At 45.6% G+C, this 17,256-nt stretch overlaps 1 protein-coding gene across 5 annotated transcripts in view; it reads left to right on the top strand.

Annotated features, from left to right (window-relative positions):
* LOC125165885 (uncharacterized) overlaps window positions 1-17,256 on the top strand; it is an 821,026-nt gene that overhangs the window by 446,239 nt on the left and 357,531 nt on the right. For 2 of the 5 annotated variants that reach the window (XM_047859338.1, XM_047859335.1), the window contains exon 1: window positions 155-493. The exons of the other annotated variants lie outside the window; for them this stretch is intronic. The gene's annotated coding sequence lies outside the window, so the exon portion shown is untranslated. Of the gene's footprint in view, window positions 1-154; window positions 494-17,256 lie in introns of those variants that run through there. 5 annotated transcript variants of the gene reach the window in all.

Raw genomic sequence — 17,256 nt, 5'->3', positions numbered from 1 at the left:
CACTGTTCCGTCATCCTTCCTTCCCGCCAGTGACGGCGGGTCCCACAGAGGCCGGCGGGGCCAGGCTGAGTGCTGGGTCTGCCGCACTCTGCGGTGATTACCTGTGAGTGCAAGCAGGCCCGGTGGCTGCAGCCGGAACTGGGGGGCCCGTGGATGCCCCCCTGCCCCGTGCCAGGCAGCTGGGGGGGCTTTCTGCTTCCTCTCCGGCCTTCCCTGGCTTAGGGAGACAGACTTAGCCGTGACAGCGCTGGCTTGGGAATTTCCCTAGGATGGGCCAGGACTTGTTTCCAAAATAACACCTTTCCAAAGCACGCAGGACTTTCAGAAATTAGATAATTGTGTGATATTTATAAAAGGAATTACGTGGTGCTAACAAAGTCTGGGCAGCTGTTTCTGATGCCGAAGTAAATAACCCCTCATGATTCATTACGGTCAGGGGTGAAGAGGCGTTTTACAAAGTTGCTGCTTTACAGTGGAGTCTTTGCCAAAACAGGTAGGCAACTCACAAAGCGGGGAGTACAGTTTCCAGGTAAAGTGCTTGGGTGTGCGTGGCATGGCTAAGTGGTCCTGTTTCATTCATGAAGCACTTGGTATTGGAAATTTGCTTACCTGGGATGGTAGAGAGACCCAAGGATCATCCTTGATTGCTTCTGTTCTCCGTTAATTCTTCTTCTAGACAGGGAGACAGATGTATAAACAGATAATTGCAATACAGTGAGCTAAGTGCTAACACAAGGATAAAAGGAATGCCATAATGGTGTGAGGGACATATCCATTTACAGTGAAAATGGAGAGGAGGGAGCAGCTTCACACAGGAAGTGACATTTGAGCAGTATTTGATGGAAGAGGACGGATTTTGAAAGCAGAGAAGGATGTTGCCTCCTTTTGGCTCGCGTTATTCCCCCAGCCTTGTTCTACCCCAGGGCCTTTGCATGTTTCTCTCTCTGGAAAGCCGCTCATATCTCTTCCCTGTTCGGCCCTTCGGATTCTAGATCCCATGTTCCTTTTTTCGGCAAGCCCCAACTTGTTTAAGTCAAACCCTTTTTTACTCAAAGAGCTCATCGAGTGTCTCTCCTTTTTTAGGGTACTTACCACAACCGCACTCCTATGTTGTTTGTATGATTATTTGAATGATAGCTGTTGTTTCCACTAGGCAGGGACTGTTTTTGTTCAGATTTGTTTCTTGTCTAAATAAACACTTGTTGAATAAAATGTATAAAGGTGTGAGAACACTGTATGTTCAGGGAATGGCAAGTAGGTAGGTCTGTTAGATCTTGAGGTTACGTGAACTGGGAGGAGGAGATGAGGCCGTGGAAAGAACTTGGAAGATCTAAGCTTCTGTTACTGTAGTACCTCAGTTGATATTCTTACCTATAAAAAGACCTTCCAAGATCGGCCTCTTCCTATCAGTGTCACGTGTTTTAAGTCAAAGGTGAAATATTAAAAATACTTTGAAACACGGTGTTTTTAGTTGTGGTCCTGGTTCTTGAGTAGATACACCTTGAAAAGATGTGATGAAAGCACATAACGTGCCTGCAGAAACAACACGCGACTGGTGCCCCTGCAGAAATGACCACGAAGTGGATGTCTGTGTCACTACCGGGCAAGTCAAGAAATAGGTTTATTTCTGGAGCCTGGATGGTGCAAATGGCTGTGGTATCGGACGGGGACAGGACCGGGTGTGGGAGACGATCTGCCAGACTATAAAAACAAGTGCAAGTTTTCTGCACGTGCACTTTTCTGCACTTGGAGGTTTTCTGCACGAAAGTGAGGGCCTTCTCCGAAGGCTTTCAAGCTCTCTCGTGGAGGTGAGGAAGTGGAGGGTGAGGGTTGCAAACCCCGCCGTCCCCTCATCTGTCCCCTTGTCTGTCCCGGGGTGCAGGGTGTGCCCAGCTCCAGGTGGGCACAAGGGGGAGTGTCTTTGTAAGAGAACTACTGGGTCCTGTCTCTCTCCTCACTCAGACCTCTGCTTCCGTATCCCCTGCCCTGACGGGAAGCCAAGGGACTGAGTTTAGATCTTGTCCCCCCAGCCTTCTGCAGGGAGTGGTGTTGACCAGACCGGCTTCTAGCACACCTGTGACTGAAGTGACCTATAGCATCGCGATGCTGGAGTCTCTGGGCCTGAGGACCCGATCTGTCCTGGGGGCTCCCCAGTCACGCCTCATTTGTGTCTCACTTGACATTATTCTCCCCACAAACTAAGGAATCTACCTCCTAGAGTTGTGAGGTTTGATGCACACATCTATGTAAAAGGGCTTACGATATGACCTAGCATATGGTAAGTACTCAGTAGAAAAGCCTTTATTCATAATTATCTTCTTGTTTTTGCCTTACGATGACATGGGTATCCCTAATGGGCTATCAAAGTAATCTGAGGGCTTTTGAGAGACCAGATTGCCGAGTCCACATTGTAACTTGGTAGAGGAAAAAGGATCTAAAAAAGGAACAGCTGCGTTTGTAAATGATACGAGGAACAGGATATGGTTTTCTAGATCAGGACGTTGTATATAAAATGGTGGAGTCACGGATTGGGTGGAATGCCTCTCGGAAGAAACAGGAAGGGTGCATATTGAAAGGAAATACTAATTTGATCTTCAAGTTTATCAGCTAACGTTTGTGTTGTGGTCGGGGAGGTGGATGTCGTAGAGGAATGGTAGGATGGGGACCGTAACAAGAATGATCTATGAAGAACCACTACAGTAGAAAACATGCCCATCGTTGCTAAAAGAAATATGGTGTCGGGATGGAGGGGACCATGACACAGGTACCTAAATTGCAGGCAAGGTATGGCTTAGAGAGTAAGGAAGTTTGAGATTGAGAGAGGTATGCTCACTTGTCCAGATAGCCCTGAAACAGGGGTCCTCCTTCTCACATGTGGTAACAGAAAGCCCGGAGACTGAAGTATCCACACAAGGAGGTCTCTGTATACATATCCACTGTCGTGTTGACCCATTTCCCTTCATCTTATTCTGAGGACAGTCCTGAGATGTCACCATTATTAACCCCATTTCACAGGTAAGGAAACTGATGCCGAGAAAGCTAAGTATCTTGGCAACTCGTTCAACCCTAGGGATATAAGCCTAAAGTTGACTTTAAACCCAAGACTCCTTCAATCCCGCTACATCGACTCTCCGATTTGTTGAGGAGGTATGCATCTGTATTAAACAAAATCTAACGGTAGAAGCACTGAGAACGGCTTTCAGGGAAGAATAAAAGAACAAAAGAAGTGATAAATCTTGGAGTCATAATAGCAAAGAGTGCCAAGTTAGATGCAGTTGTTGTAGGATGTTTTCAAAGCACGTTACAAAATTCATAGTAAGACGAGACGGGGGGAGGTAAGACCTCAGTGCCTAGACCTTTGCAGTGAATCATTTTTTTAAGTTTATTTATTTTGAGAGAGAGCACACATGGGTGAGGGGCAGAGAGAGGAAGGGGGAGAGAAAGAGAATCACAGGCAGGCTCTACACTGAGCCTGACGCAGGCTGGGACTCCATGAACTGTGAGATCACGACCTGAGCCGAAGTCAAGAGTTGGATGCTCAACTGACCGAGTCACCCAGGTGCCCCTACAGTGCATCTTTTTTTTTTTTTTTTTTTTTTTTTTTGCTAAGAACAGCATAGGGTAAAATCTAGGCTTGATTTTTGTATTTTCTTTCCCCCCCCGGAATGTTAAGTAAATCACCAAAGAAAAGGAGAGTACAAAGTTTAATAAAGTAAGAAGTAAAATTCAAAATTGTTTTGCAAGTGGCAGAAACCTGGGCACAAAAGTAATACTATTCCAAAGCTCGGAACAAAGGCACAACGAGTGGTGTGCTGGGACCTGTACCTTAGGTTGGGAATGGCTAACAGGCTTCTTCCTTATTTAAAAATTTTATTTATTTTTTTTTCTTTTTTTTTCAACTTTTTTTTTTTATTTATTTTTGGGACAGAGAGAGACAGAGCATGAACGGGGGAGGGGCAGAGAGAGAGGGAGACACAGAATCGGAAACAGGCTCCAGGCTCTGAGCCATCAGCCCAGAGCCTGACGCGGGGCTCGAACTCATGGACCGCGAGATCGTGACCTGGCTGATGTCGGTCGCTTAACCGACTGCGCCACCCAGGCGCCCCTAAAAATTTTATTTATTAAACATTTGTTTTCCTTTTTAATGTTTGTTTATTTTGAGAGAGAGCATGGGCAGAGGAGGGACAGAAAGAGACACAGAATTCAGAGTAGGTTCCAGGCTCTGAGCTGTCAGTACAGAACCCTATGCTGGCCCTGAACCCATGAATCGTGAGATTATGACCTGAGCCAAAGAAGTTGGATGCTTAACCCACTGAGCCATCCAGGTGCCCCTATTAAAATTTTTTTAAAGTTTATTTTTGAGAGAGAGACAGAGTGTGAGCAGCAGAAGGGCAGAGAGAGAGAGGGAGACGCAGAATCCGAAGCAGGCTCCAGGCACTGAGCTGTCAGCACAGAGCCTAACGCGGGGCTCGAACCCACGAACCGTGAGATCATGACCTGAGCTGAAGTTGGATGCTTAACTGACTGAGCCACCCAGATGCCCCCCAAAATTTTGTTTCTAAGTAATCTTTATACATCCAACATGGGTCTTGAACTCATAACCCTGAGATCATGAGTCAACATGCTTTTCCAAAGGAGTCGGCTGGGGGGCCCCAAATCATTTTTTGGGGGTGGGGTGGGAGGATAGCTGTTTTTTATTGAATGCCACTTCTCAGTGGGTGGTGGTGTTTCTTGTGTTTTGTTGTGAGGTCTTCTGAGACCACATCCGGACAAATAGGAAGAGTCTGTTTCAGTGGGTGTTTGGGTGGGAAGATGGCTTCATAAGTGCTAAGTTTTCCTAGTCTTCCAGAGTGAGACTCAGCCTAAAGAGGACTTCTGAGATATTTTTAAGATTTTTATTAACTTAAATGTTGGGGCTGTTTTGTTTATGTCCTAACTCAGGGCTTTCCAGCCCAGTGCTTGTGCTGCTTGTGTTTAATTTCTTTTTCTTCTTCTATTTTTGAACTTTTTATTTAAGTAGTCTCTACACCCCACGTGGGACTTGAACTCACAACCCGGAGATCAAGAGTTGCATGCTTCTACAACTGAGCCAGCCAGGCGCCCCTGTGATGTTTAATGTCTTCAATGAAAGATTTTCTGTTGGTTTCTACTAAACTCCATTATGTGGGTTGGGGCCCACTGCTCCTTGTCGAGATTTACTTTGGTGGATGTTTACGTAAAGGCTCTGGTGTGCAGAGAATGGTGTCCGATGATGTAGGGAACCCACTGGTGCCTTAGTCTCGGGGGAGGTGTAGTGATGAGTTAAAGGAAACCAAGAGAAGGCAAACTTCTAGGAGCATCCTAGGAGTTTTTCCTTCCAGAAGAGGGATAGGGTGGATGGAGTTGTGTGCCGTCGGGAAAGATAGCCAGGTAACCTCTTCTCTGGGAAGACCATGGGTGCAGTATGTCTGCCCTACAAACTAACACAGCGCCTCACACAAAATTGACGCAAGTGGGCACGTAATAGGTGATAAATAAATGTTAGGAGGACTTAAAACATGCCTTGGGGCACCTGGGTGGCTCAGTCATTTGGCCCTCCGACTTCGGCTCGGCTCATGATCTCACCGTCGGTGGGTTCGAGCCCCATGTCGGGCTCTGTACTTTCAGCCCAGAGCCTGGAACCTGCTTTGGATTCTGTGTCTCCCTCTCTCTCTGCCCCTCCCCTGCTCATGCTCTGTTTCTCTCAGTCTCTCAAAAATAAATAAACGTTAAAAACACACACACATACATCTTGAAGGGAGGATCGAGGTTTTGTTACTTTGGAGATGATGGGGCAGGCATGCAGGGTATTCGGACAGATGCAGGTAAATATCTCCACATCATAAGAGCTTTTTTGGTAAAAATGGTTGGTTTTTGGGGTCTACGGGGGCATGTTTTGGAATTTTAAATATTTAACATATTTGCAACCCTGTGTTTTCTATCAATGCCATTCAAGTCCCCGAAACAAATATTGAACAGGTGTGATCGAGCAAGAGGCCTAAAGGCAGTCTTCAATCTCCTGGTTTCAGATCTCCTTAAAAATACTCCGTGGGAAGAATTGTACGACACGCTTTCATCCGGAATTATGTTCCTTCTGCCTCAGAGCTCCCTTTGGAGTTTCTTCAGTGCATGGATCCTGGTGATAAGATCCCTCAGATTTCACTTGAGTGACTTCATTTTGGAGGAAGATTCTCACTAGCTCCAGAATTCTGAGGCATTTTCTTTTCCCGCATTAGCACCGTCATTTCTGATGCCAAGTCCTCTGGGTTAGCGATGGTTGTGCTGAGATTTGTTCCGTCTTACTTGTGTTGGAAAATCCTGCCCTTCCCCCTGCCCCCTTTTCCCGAAGCTTTACTACTGTTCACTTTGTTCTCCCGCGGTTTTGAGATTTCCCTTTTGCTCTTGGTTTTCAGCAGTTTTGCTAGAACGGTCTAGGTGTGAATTTCCTCGTATTTACCTACCTCAAGATGTGCGTCTCTTCTTGAATCTGTGGCTTGATTTCTCTTAGCAGTTTTGAAAAATTCTCAGCCACTATCTCTTGGGAACCCTCTGTCTTGTGGGTTTCTAATTACACACATGTTAATCCGGGTTTCTTATGTTGTCTTTTCCCTATTCTCTCCGTGCTTTAGTCCCCATCTTTCTGCCCTTCGTAGCGTGCAGTTCACTTTGATCTCCTGGGCTATATAGATATCCTGTTAAAACTGTATATTGAAGGTCTGTGTCGTTACTGGGCCCCATTCCCTAGCAGGCCATGAATTCCGGTTTTTGCCCACCCAGCTCTGTGGTGCTGTGCAACCTCACAGTGTTAGGACTCTGCAATAGGATCGGCAAATGCCAGGCTGGCTTCTCTCCACAGCCAGGGCCCCTTGAGTCTATGTGAATAATTCTTCCCCCCGGTTATTGAGTTCTCCCTGGGGACGGTTGGTCTGCTCTAATCGCTTTCATCATGTCAGGAAAGTTGGAGTACTTGCATAGGGTGGTCTAACCAGAGAGGTTTTGATACTTGGATACTCTCTTCCAATAATTTCAGATGCCCACTTGCCGTTAACGTGGCTGCTTGTCTGCCAGAGTTTTTTGATCAAGTTACTGGAAATTATTTCTATGGCCATAATAAAAAAAAATCACCATATCCTGTATTTGCATTTAAAGATAGTTTATAAATTTTAATTACTGCCTCATGTACTCTCTGCAGTAGCCTCACAAAGTCAGACGTCGCAGTTAGGTTCCCCATGGAGACATACCTGCAGTTGTAATTAGTGAATAAATAGGGTACGTGTTCATCTCTCGTGAAATGAATGTTCTGGAAAACGGGGATGGAGGGGAGGGTATTAGACTGGAATTTAGAACATAATTTTTTTTAATGCTTTTATTTATTTTTGAGAGAGAGAATACAAGCTGTGAAGGGGCCCAGACTGGGGGAGACTCAGAATCCGAAGCAGGCTCTAGGCCCCGAGCTGTCAGCACAGAGCCTGATGGGGGGCTCGAATCCACGAACCGTGAGATGACAACCTGAGCTGAAGTTGGATGCTTAACCGACTGAGCCACCCAGCTGCCCCTAGGAGATGATAACTTTTAAAGGACACCAACTGATTGCGGAATGAGGAGGGAGTGACCATTTTGCTGCAATAAACTTGAGAGGATACTGGTTCTCCCCTTAAAGGGATCATATAAAGAGGGGGATTAGGGTTTGGCCGAGTCAGTAAGGAATAGAGAAAACTAATACTGAATTGTGCTCCCGGGATGGGAGCGTATTGTGGCAAAATCAAACTGTCAGGCGACCTTTTAAGGATGACAAGAAAAGGGGGAAGAGAGGAGTCTTGAGGGAGAGGTGACAAAGGGAAGCGTCTTCCCCCGTCTCCCCCGACTCCTGTCTCTTGAGGGCTAATAGCTGGGCCCCGTGCTATGTTAGCATATACATTCTCCTTTAATCTCTGACCCTGTAACGCGGCTCCTGGTACCCCATTTTGTAGCCCCGTGTCGTGGTCAGGCTGTGAAGCCACGGCCTCCAGTAGCAGGAGATGGTGAAGCACCACGTTGATCAGGAGATAGATGCGGGCGATAACAATCCCAGAACTTTGTCTGACTGAGGGCTTGAGAATTTCAACCTGGAGTCCACTGGCCAAGCCAGGTGCGGTTTCTGGAAGCTTGTGTGGGTAAGCAGCGGAGGGCCTGCTGATGGCAGTTGGGCCGCGGAGGTGGAGTCCTGGGGCCGCAGGGGCTGTGCACCTGCTGGTAATGCTAGAGCGGCCACCACTGATGTCCTGCACGTTCCGTGACAGAGGTCTCTCCTGGGGAGCAGTGGGCAGGGAGGGAGCTGCGGCCGGTGCCAGGCCCCCCAGCTAGCCGGGTCAGGACGTGGTGACCTTAAGGGTTGTTTCAAGCTTGGGTAAAGAAGGGCCCCTCACTGCCCTTTCCTGCTTCTGCCCTTCCTGCAGCTCGTACTCCCGAAACTCCCCAGGTGAGTGCCTCCTGTCCTTCCGGACTGTGTTCCACACCTGCTCCCTGGGAACCTCGGCCGCCTTCTCCCTCGTGCACTTGCCATGCGGTCCCTCCTCCGTGGGAGCTTACCACTCAGGCTGGACTTCCAGTAATGAGACTTTCCGCCCCCCTCCCCGACTTCTTTCCTTTATCCTTCCTTCCCTCTGCCTCCTCACTATTTCCCCTCATTGTTTGCCTTTTTTAAAAAAAGTTTATTTCGAGAGAGTGTGTGCACGAGCTGGGGAGGGGCAGAGAGAGAGGGAGAGCAAGAATCCCAGGCTCTGAGGCCGTCAGCACAGAACTCCATGCGGGGCTCCATCCCATGAACCGTGAGATCGTCACCTGAGCGGGAAACAAGAGTCATGTGCTGAACCCACCAGAGCCACCCAGGCGCCTCAGCCTTTACAAAAAAAAAATAATAATAACTTTTTTTGAACGTAGAGATGACGTAGCACTACGGTGAGTGTCGTGGGTGCAGGGACTGTGAGGTTAGGTCTATACTGCTGTTATCTGATACGACGTCTGCCGCGTATCACATACGGAGCAAGCGTGTGAACAAATGGTAAGTCGTGGTGCCAGTGCCGGAAACACGTAAGCGAAAGCGCACAGCAGCGGAAGTCAGCCGTAATTCATTTCCTTGTCAAGTGGCGTTCCTCCTTTTTGTGTTTTTACAAAAAAAAAAAAAATTCTGCACGGGTTTCAGTATGTATGTTTCACTCGGGACTACTCCACCAAGGGCTTAATTTGAGACCGTAATAACAAAAAGCAGACAACACCAGAAAACCTGCTGCATACCATAATACCACTCATGTATTTCTCTGTGAGAACTTCATTTCTTTTGACAACTGAGTTTACCGCTTGTCAGAGCTTTTGCTTGATAAGATTCTGCTTGATAGAGGTTCCGGCAAACCCTAAAACACCCGCATCATGGGTAGAAGGAGGGAAAAGAAAGGTTGGAAGGACTCATGTGCTCCGTAGGGTTGAGTATAATAGAGTCCTAGGGAAGGACTGCCAGTTTTGGAAAGCAGACAAAGGGGGGATCACATACAGCTTGGAACTGAAGAGAGGGACCAAGGGATACAGAAGTAACACAATTCATTAATTTAGATCGAGATGCAGAATTGTCATAATAGGAAGGAAATGCCAATAAAGTAACCTGCTGCCTCGTCTCAAATCCAGCATCACGTGCTTGGAAATTATGGTCCCGTGGTCACAGCTGACAGGGGGGCTTCCCAGCAGATTGATCTTGGGGTAGGGAGTGGCACTGCCGTATTTGCAGTGTTGCTAGTGAGCTCTCTTTTTTAAAAAAAACTTTAATGATTGCTTTTGAGAGAGAGGGACAGAGCGCCAGTGGGGGAGGGACAGAGAGAGAGGTAGACAGAATCCGAAGCAGGCTCCAGGCTCTGAGCTGACAGCACAGAGCCCAACGTGGGGCTCGAACTCACAAACCGTGAGATCGTGACCTGAACCGAAGTCAGATGCTTAACCGACTGAGCCACCCAGGTGCCCCATCCTGCCATCTCTTGGGAGATTCTGTGAGTTTTGTAGTTACTTGAGTATCTCTAATAATGCAGGAAGGTTAACATGAGCTTAGTAAGTTTTTAAGCTCTTAGGACCAGACCGGAATTAATTTTATCCGCAGTTTGTCCAGTGACAAGCACCCTGTTGAAGAAAAATAAATATTGACCGTAACTTTTATTAGTTTGTGACCACTTGTAAATCAAAGCTGTGAAGAGTTGAAGTAGCTTGGCCCCACCCCCGGGATTCCTAGCTCCCTGAGTTAGCATTTGGAGCGAGGCGGTAACTGGACCCCAGTCTTAACGTGGGATGGTGAGCTTAAGGGAACTTAGCCTTTCTGCCCGTCCAGCTTTAAAATGTTATGTTGTCAGACGTCTAGGGAGAGAAGACTTTCCAGTTTAAATCCTTCCTTTTCCCTCAGGTAGGACTCCAAATTTTAGATTTCACGGATGAATAGGTAACCTTAGTGAGTGATTTGAGACTACAGTCCATAAAAATGTGTCAATAGTTGAGGATGATTGATAGCTTCTCTTGTAACCAAAGCCACCTGCAATTTTTTATACTACTGCAGCATAAGCCATCTTGAACAGATAATCAATTCTCTTGCACAAACAGTCATTTTTGTTCGCCAGGAAGGCCTGCTTTCTCTGGCCAAGCAGAACTACAGGAAAATAAAACCACCCATAACCTACATAATCCAGATTATCACAACTTGTGAAATATTGGGGCATTTGTGAAGGTAGCCTTCTGCATCTTGTCCCCCTCCCTGGCTTTCCTCTTCTGTGATGTGTTTAAGAACAGTGGAACCATTCATGCAGCTGTGACACTGGTCAGTGAGAGCTTCAGTGACCTGTCCGGATGTGCACATGGAAACACACACACACAAGTGTTTTAAAGTATGGTTTCTTGCCCAGCTCTTGCACGGAATCTTGATCTTTAAAGGATTCGGAGAAAATTAATTTTTCTCCTTAAAGTATCTGGTTGCATTGCCACAACAGCCTGTCGATAGCAGAAAGTCAGTTTTCCTTAGCTGCTCTCTGCATTCCGTCAAATTAAAAATAGAGTTTGAATTTGAAATTGGAGTTTCATGAGGTGTTGACCAAAAGTATACTTGCAAGTTCATGTTTTTTTTTAATAAAGCAGACTTATAAACAGTTAATCAAATTCAAGTTCTTTTTTTTTAAATCAGACTTATAAATACTCTACTTTCCCTCATCTATTAAAATGCCATTATACTGCAGAATTCGTGAATGCTGGGTGTTTCCTATTTATTTCTTCAATGTGGCATGCTAGCTACAGTGTCCTGTTTGCTTTGAAATATTCAACAGCGTTCAAATACAAACTAATTCACTGATCCCACAAATACCTAGTTTTGCATAGTTGACGGGTTCTGGTGTGAGGTGATGGGGCTGTGGAGACCCTTTGGAATAAGACCCTGAAGGGTCCGGCCCTAGGAGCTGACATTTGAGAATGCAGGTTATCAGTTAGGGTCTGCTGACCACAAGTGTGCAAACTCTTTGTATAAGCTGGGCCACTAACAAATCATGATTTTGAAGGAGCTGCTAAATCTTCGCATTTCAGGGAGGGGGCAAAAATCAATAATGAGTGATTCAGGCTTGTTAGACATAAAACATTTTCATATCTGGATTTCAAACCAAGACGTGGCTGTTAATGCTCCCGCTTTAGCAGTGACAAATGTGAAATCCAGTGGGTTGTGCCCTTTCCGGTTTCTAGCCGACGAGTTTAGAAACCACATAGAGTTCTTGGATTTGGAATTTGTTGACCAGTTCCCACGTTGAATGTCAACTGGGACAATTTTTTTTTTTTAAATACACGACCTGGCCCCTAAAAGGATCCCTTGATGACCTGGCAGACTTGTGCCACGCTCCCAAGTCCTTGTTGTCACGTGCCATGATCAGCCTAAAGCGGCGATTCTCAGGTTTTGGTTTACAGATTTCTGGGGTCCCTGCTATCTTTTTGGTGACTCTACGAGGTCAAATCTATTTTCATAGTAATACACATTATTGGCCTTCTTAATCCTCTTTCTCCCATGGGGTGTGGTGAACTTTTCCACTACACTTGGAACTTCTCCATAACTCAGTATTTCCTGTCTGACCAACGATGGAGGTTGTGGAATTGTGCACGAGTGTCAGAATCCCATGCTGAAGAGTGCAATAGATTTTAAGGTATCAGATTACAGAAGGTTCAGTGATGGGGGCTCAGATTTCTGTCGAAACTACGTGTTGGTGAGTTTTGGTGTAATATTAAGGAAAGAATATCCAAATTTATCTGAAAGGGCTATTACTCCTCCATTTTCCAACTACGTATCTGTGTGAGAATGGGTTTTCGTCATGTACTTTAAACAAGATATTAAAACAGATGGAATGCAACAGATTGGACACTCCAGCTGTCTTCTCTGAAGCCAGGTGTGAGAAAATTCGCAATGATGTAAAATGGCTACTATTTCACTACATGTTTGGGAAAATCTAATTGTTTATGAAGACTTACCACTTCTGGTAATAAGACTTAGCACTTCTGTAATTTTTTATTTTTATTTTTTATCTTTGAAAGAGAGCATGGGCACAAGCAGGTCAGCAGCAGAGAGCGAGGGAGACAGAATCTTAAGCAGGCTCCAGGCTCTGAGCTGTCAGTGCAGTGCCTGATGTGGGGCTTGACTCACGAACCATGAGATCATGACGCATAGCCAGCTGACCCACCCACATGCCCCCATAATAATGGGCTTTTAGATTATGTTTTAATGAATTAATAAAACGTGTATAAACGTTTTAATTTGTAATGGTAATGATATGGTAATATGTAATGATACATATGACAGACTTAAGAAAAGGTTCTTTAGAGTCCTCAGTAAATTTGACAATTAATAGTGGGGTCTTGCTTGATATTAACCAATTTAAACAGCCACTTATCTGAGGGGCTGTGTCAGCCAATCTACCTTTAGAAAAATCAAGTGTAGACCGAGCATTTGTAGCAATTAAATTGCCTTGGACCCGGGCTGTGCTTCTAGTTATCATTTTGAAGCACTTTCAGGAAGTTTAGATGAAGTGTCCTTAACGGCTCCAGGGCTCCCTTTCTGTGTGCAGTGACACAGGATGAAGACAAAAAGCCTGTACAGTAATTTCATCAATAGAGTCCATTTTTAATCTGCAATCTCCCATGTCCCACAGTCATGAAATCCTCTAGGAACGTTTGAGAGCTTCAAACCACAGCTCCTGAATATGGAGCATTTTCCAAGGGCTGCGTGACATTTATTCTTCTGGAGATGTGGCTCGCAGCCCCGCATGCTAAGAGGGAATCAAAACTGCTTATCGGAAACGTCTTCCTCACCCATTTGGAAATGAAGAATTCTCCCTGCTCTCTTTCTGTCTCTGCAGGGAGCTACGCCCAGCTGACTGCTCAGTCTGGACTTGTTCTCAAGGTCACCTATGCAATTTTTTTTCAAAGCCTCCCTGTCCTTAGCTTTCTCAGAGATAATAGCACCCAGCCCATCAGTCATCATTTCCTGGCCCTCAATTTTCTTTTTGGCTTCCTGCAATTTTAATCCCAAGCCCCTGCAATTCCTTTCCGTGGAGGCTTAAGTAGCCCCATTTACAGCCAATTTTCAGCTAATATTTGATGCAGTCTTGTAAAATAAACCCAATAGTCCTTGCTCTGCGGGCTTTGTACATTTGGACTTAATAAAATCAAGGGCTGGAGAGTGGGCTCTGAAACCGATGTGGTTTTGTTTCAAGATTTTTAAAGAAAAGTAGAGATCTTTAGAAACAGGACGTAGATACTCTTCTTGATGGATACGTCTGCAAATGTAGTGCTGTGTCATTAATGAAGGGAAAGAAATGGCTGTTGACTTTGTTTTGCACCACTTCTTGTAGAGGAAAGCTCGGGAGGGAATGAGGGTGGGGAAGGTAGAGTAGTAGAGAAGTCCTAGATTTTCCTGGGGGCTGTTAGCCCTTGCTTCCTCTGCAGGCCTTATCTCTGGCCCGTTCTGTAAGCTGATCCAGCTCCTGTCGGCCTGACACATGAACCACGCAAAGCTGCTTTTTCAAGAGATTTTAATTCCTGTGTGACAGGCTAGGCTGAAGTCCATAAGCCATAGTAGGTGGGTTTTCTTTTTCTTTTTTTTTTTTTTTTTCAGTGAAAGGCACAATGCACCTGGCATTTCATTGAATGCTAGATATTTTTTTCCTAGAAAAGAGGATAGTTAAAAAAAAAACCAACCCCCCCCCCCAAAAAAAAACCCCCAAAAACTAAGCTTTAAGTAATAAAGCATGGCTTAGTTTGCTAGGAGTCGTGTATTAAGAACAGAGAGCCACCATTTTTGGCCTGCCCGAAGATGGTTTTTGTTCCTAATCTGTTTTAAATCTTTTAAGGGTTTTATCTTCTTGCCCACATTTCCATAAAACTAACTCGCTCCTTTAAATTTTGTCTCCTGATCCAAAATTTCATCCTTAACGAAACGTCAGGGTATCCCGTCCCGTAAGGTAAATGACGCGTACCGACCCGGGATATTCGGGTACACGTGACCATGTCCAGTGTCCTGATGGAGGGATGGCTAGAAAGTAGGATTGTCCTGGAGGATTGTGTGAGGCCCAATCTGGAGAAACAGTGAAACGATTCAGGAGTTGTCTTAAATGTCGTCTTGTACATAGGAAAGGGCTCTGTTTTGGGTCTGAACACAGCACATCTCATGCCGCTTCCGTTGCCCACAGGCAGCCTGCAGCACAAACCACCTCCAGGTCTAGACACAGTAGCTCTGATACCGGACATCGTGATGGTGGTGATGATGGGGGGGGGGGGGGGATTCGTCACTTAGTAACAGAGCACCCGGTACCTAGCTTCCAGTGCTTCATGTAGTTCCCTGCCCCCTCCCCCCCATAAATTGCATACCAACTCTCAGCTACATGTCCCCGTCCCCATGGTACAGATGAGGAACAGGGAAACAGACACCCAATGGCAGAATACCTGGGTGGTTTGATGTCTAATAAAAGTATGGTGCCAGAACTGACACCGTGTTGCAAGAAGTTGGCTCAGTCAACTTTTTGGGTAGAAACGCTGTGTCTCCATCAAGGGAAAAAGAGCCACTTAGCATATAGCACAGCCTCATGTACATAATATTTTCACAAGCGCTGACTTCATTCTTCTGGAATGCTTATGAGGTAGGCGGTCTTAGTACCCCTGGTCCGTGCTTCTCCCTATCTGTGGCGCTGTGGTGATGGATGCTAATTGTGACAGCTTGGGACAAGTGCCCAGTACTAACCTAAAGAACTGTTTTCGGTTATGTGAACTATCTTTATAGTTCAACGTTTGAGGAAGTGTCTTATTAACGTTCCCATGGAAGAGATGGTTCTCTTTTAGTTATTTAACGTGGGCTTGCTGCATCTGTGGGTGTACGTTTTTTTAGGAGGGCTTATAGCCCTGCACGTTTCTCAGCGGAGAATCTGGATAGTTTCAAATTGTACATTAGTTACTTGGAAAACCTTTCAAAGGTAGGGTGGCGGGGTGATGTGGCAAGTTAGCAACCGCACGGGTGGATTGTGCTTCATTTCTAATGAGCTCTGTGACGCTGGGCAGGGCCTGGGAGCTCTCTGGGCCCCGCTTTCCCCACCTTTTACGAGGAGGGGGTGTGATGTTGAATATGGACATAATAGAATTTCTTCTCTTTGTTTTAGAAAAGTTAGTGACACCTGGTTCTTGACATTTTTATTGCCCAAGAATACAAAATTTAAACACACCAGTTCTTTTTGTTGTAAATATACGAAGAATCGTGTGTCATGTGCACATTGGAAGACAGGGGAGAATCCCCTGGAAAGCAACTCTAAACTCTGTTACCTCCTGTGGCTAGGGAATGAGATGCTGTGTTGCTATATTTAGTCGTGGGGCCTGGATTACCTTTTTTTTTCTGTAAAGAGATGATCAAGTCTCAAAAATTTGGTTTTTGCCCACCTTCTTTGCAGGATTGCTTCATTAATTCCTTCCTTTCTTAATTCGCTGCAAAAGCCATTAGGCAGGTCCAAGCAAGGAGGCCCATATGTAAATCCTTCTGAAGGTAATGAGAGCCAGACCTCTTACTGGCAGAAGATAGTTACAAATACAAAGAAGGGGGAAGCCAGAATGAACGCCATGCTATGCGATTTGAAGTATTGCTGTCGACTCCTGGATTTCAACATGTAGGAATGTCAGTGTAGAAACACATGTTCACGTATTTGCACATATGTGAATACGTGCATACCTATACCTATGCGCACATACAACCGTTTCCTAACTTTGCTCCTTGAACAGGCCAGGGTGCAGTGACCACCCAGTCAATACGAGCACGTTTATTGCACAGATACTAGTTTCGAGACCCCGGTCTTAGCTAAAAGGAAGCACATGTCTTTGAGAGAATGTCTGGTTCTCAGGCTGGGGCAGGGGATCTGCACAGTGAGCCTGGAATATCCTGTGTGGAAACGGGAGTTCTCAGAGAATGATGCGACGGCGCCAGAAGAACGCAGCGGCCGGCAAAGAGATTCCGCGTGCAAACCTGGGACAACACGGGCATCAGAATAATAAGTAGAGATGATAATGCCCTAAACCAATCAGGAATCCATGGGGCCATACTTCTATAAATAAATGCATGAATAAGTGGAGAGGAGAAAGTCTTAAACCAGGAAGCTGCTGATAAGTTGAATGTGGAAACCAGAAAGATGGTGATTTTGGCAGTTGTCAGGCTAAGAATTGGGGCAAGAAACATCAGTGGTTGCTGAAACTAATGAGCAAGAGTTGGTGACAGCATATTTGTGTCACCTGAGAGTGCCCACAGAGTCTTATGAGTTATAAAGGGCAACCCAGTAAGTCTAATGGAGAAACTTGGAGGAGTTGACCTTACTCAAGTGGTGGGTTGCCATCACTGTTGATGAGACAAACTGAAATTGTGTATCATTTGATGCAATGCAATGAAAGCACAGCATCATTTCTCCAAACTGTGGTCTTTGAATCTTCTCATGAAAGAACCTTAGTAATCCCAGTTTGGGAAACTTCTACAAAATAACCAGCAATGCTCAGCAGAGAAGGGGAATGAAGGTCAAGGGAGAGCTTGGATACTGCCCCAGATTGAAGGTTGTCCTCTTTCTTCAGTTTCCAAGTACAGTGTGCAATGCTGGAATGTGTGTTTTTTTTGTTTTGTTTTGTTTTGTTTTGTTTTTTAGCAAGAAAGAACATTACTGGGACAGTTGGCCCAACTTGACTGAG

The sequence above is a fragment of the Prionailurus viverrinus genome, chromosome B2, assembly GCF_022837055.1.
Source record: "Prionailurus viverrinus isolate Anna chromosome B2, UM_Priviv_1.0, whole genome shotgun sequence".
Taxonomy (NCBI): Eukaryota; Metazoa; Chordata; class Mammalia; order Carnivora; family Felidae; genus Prionailurus; species Prionailurus viverrinus.
This window is presented reverse-complemented; position numbering and strand designations above follow the sequence as displayed.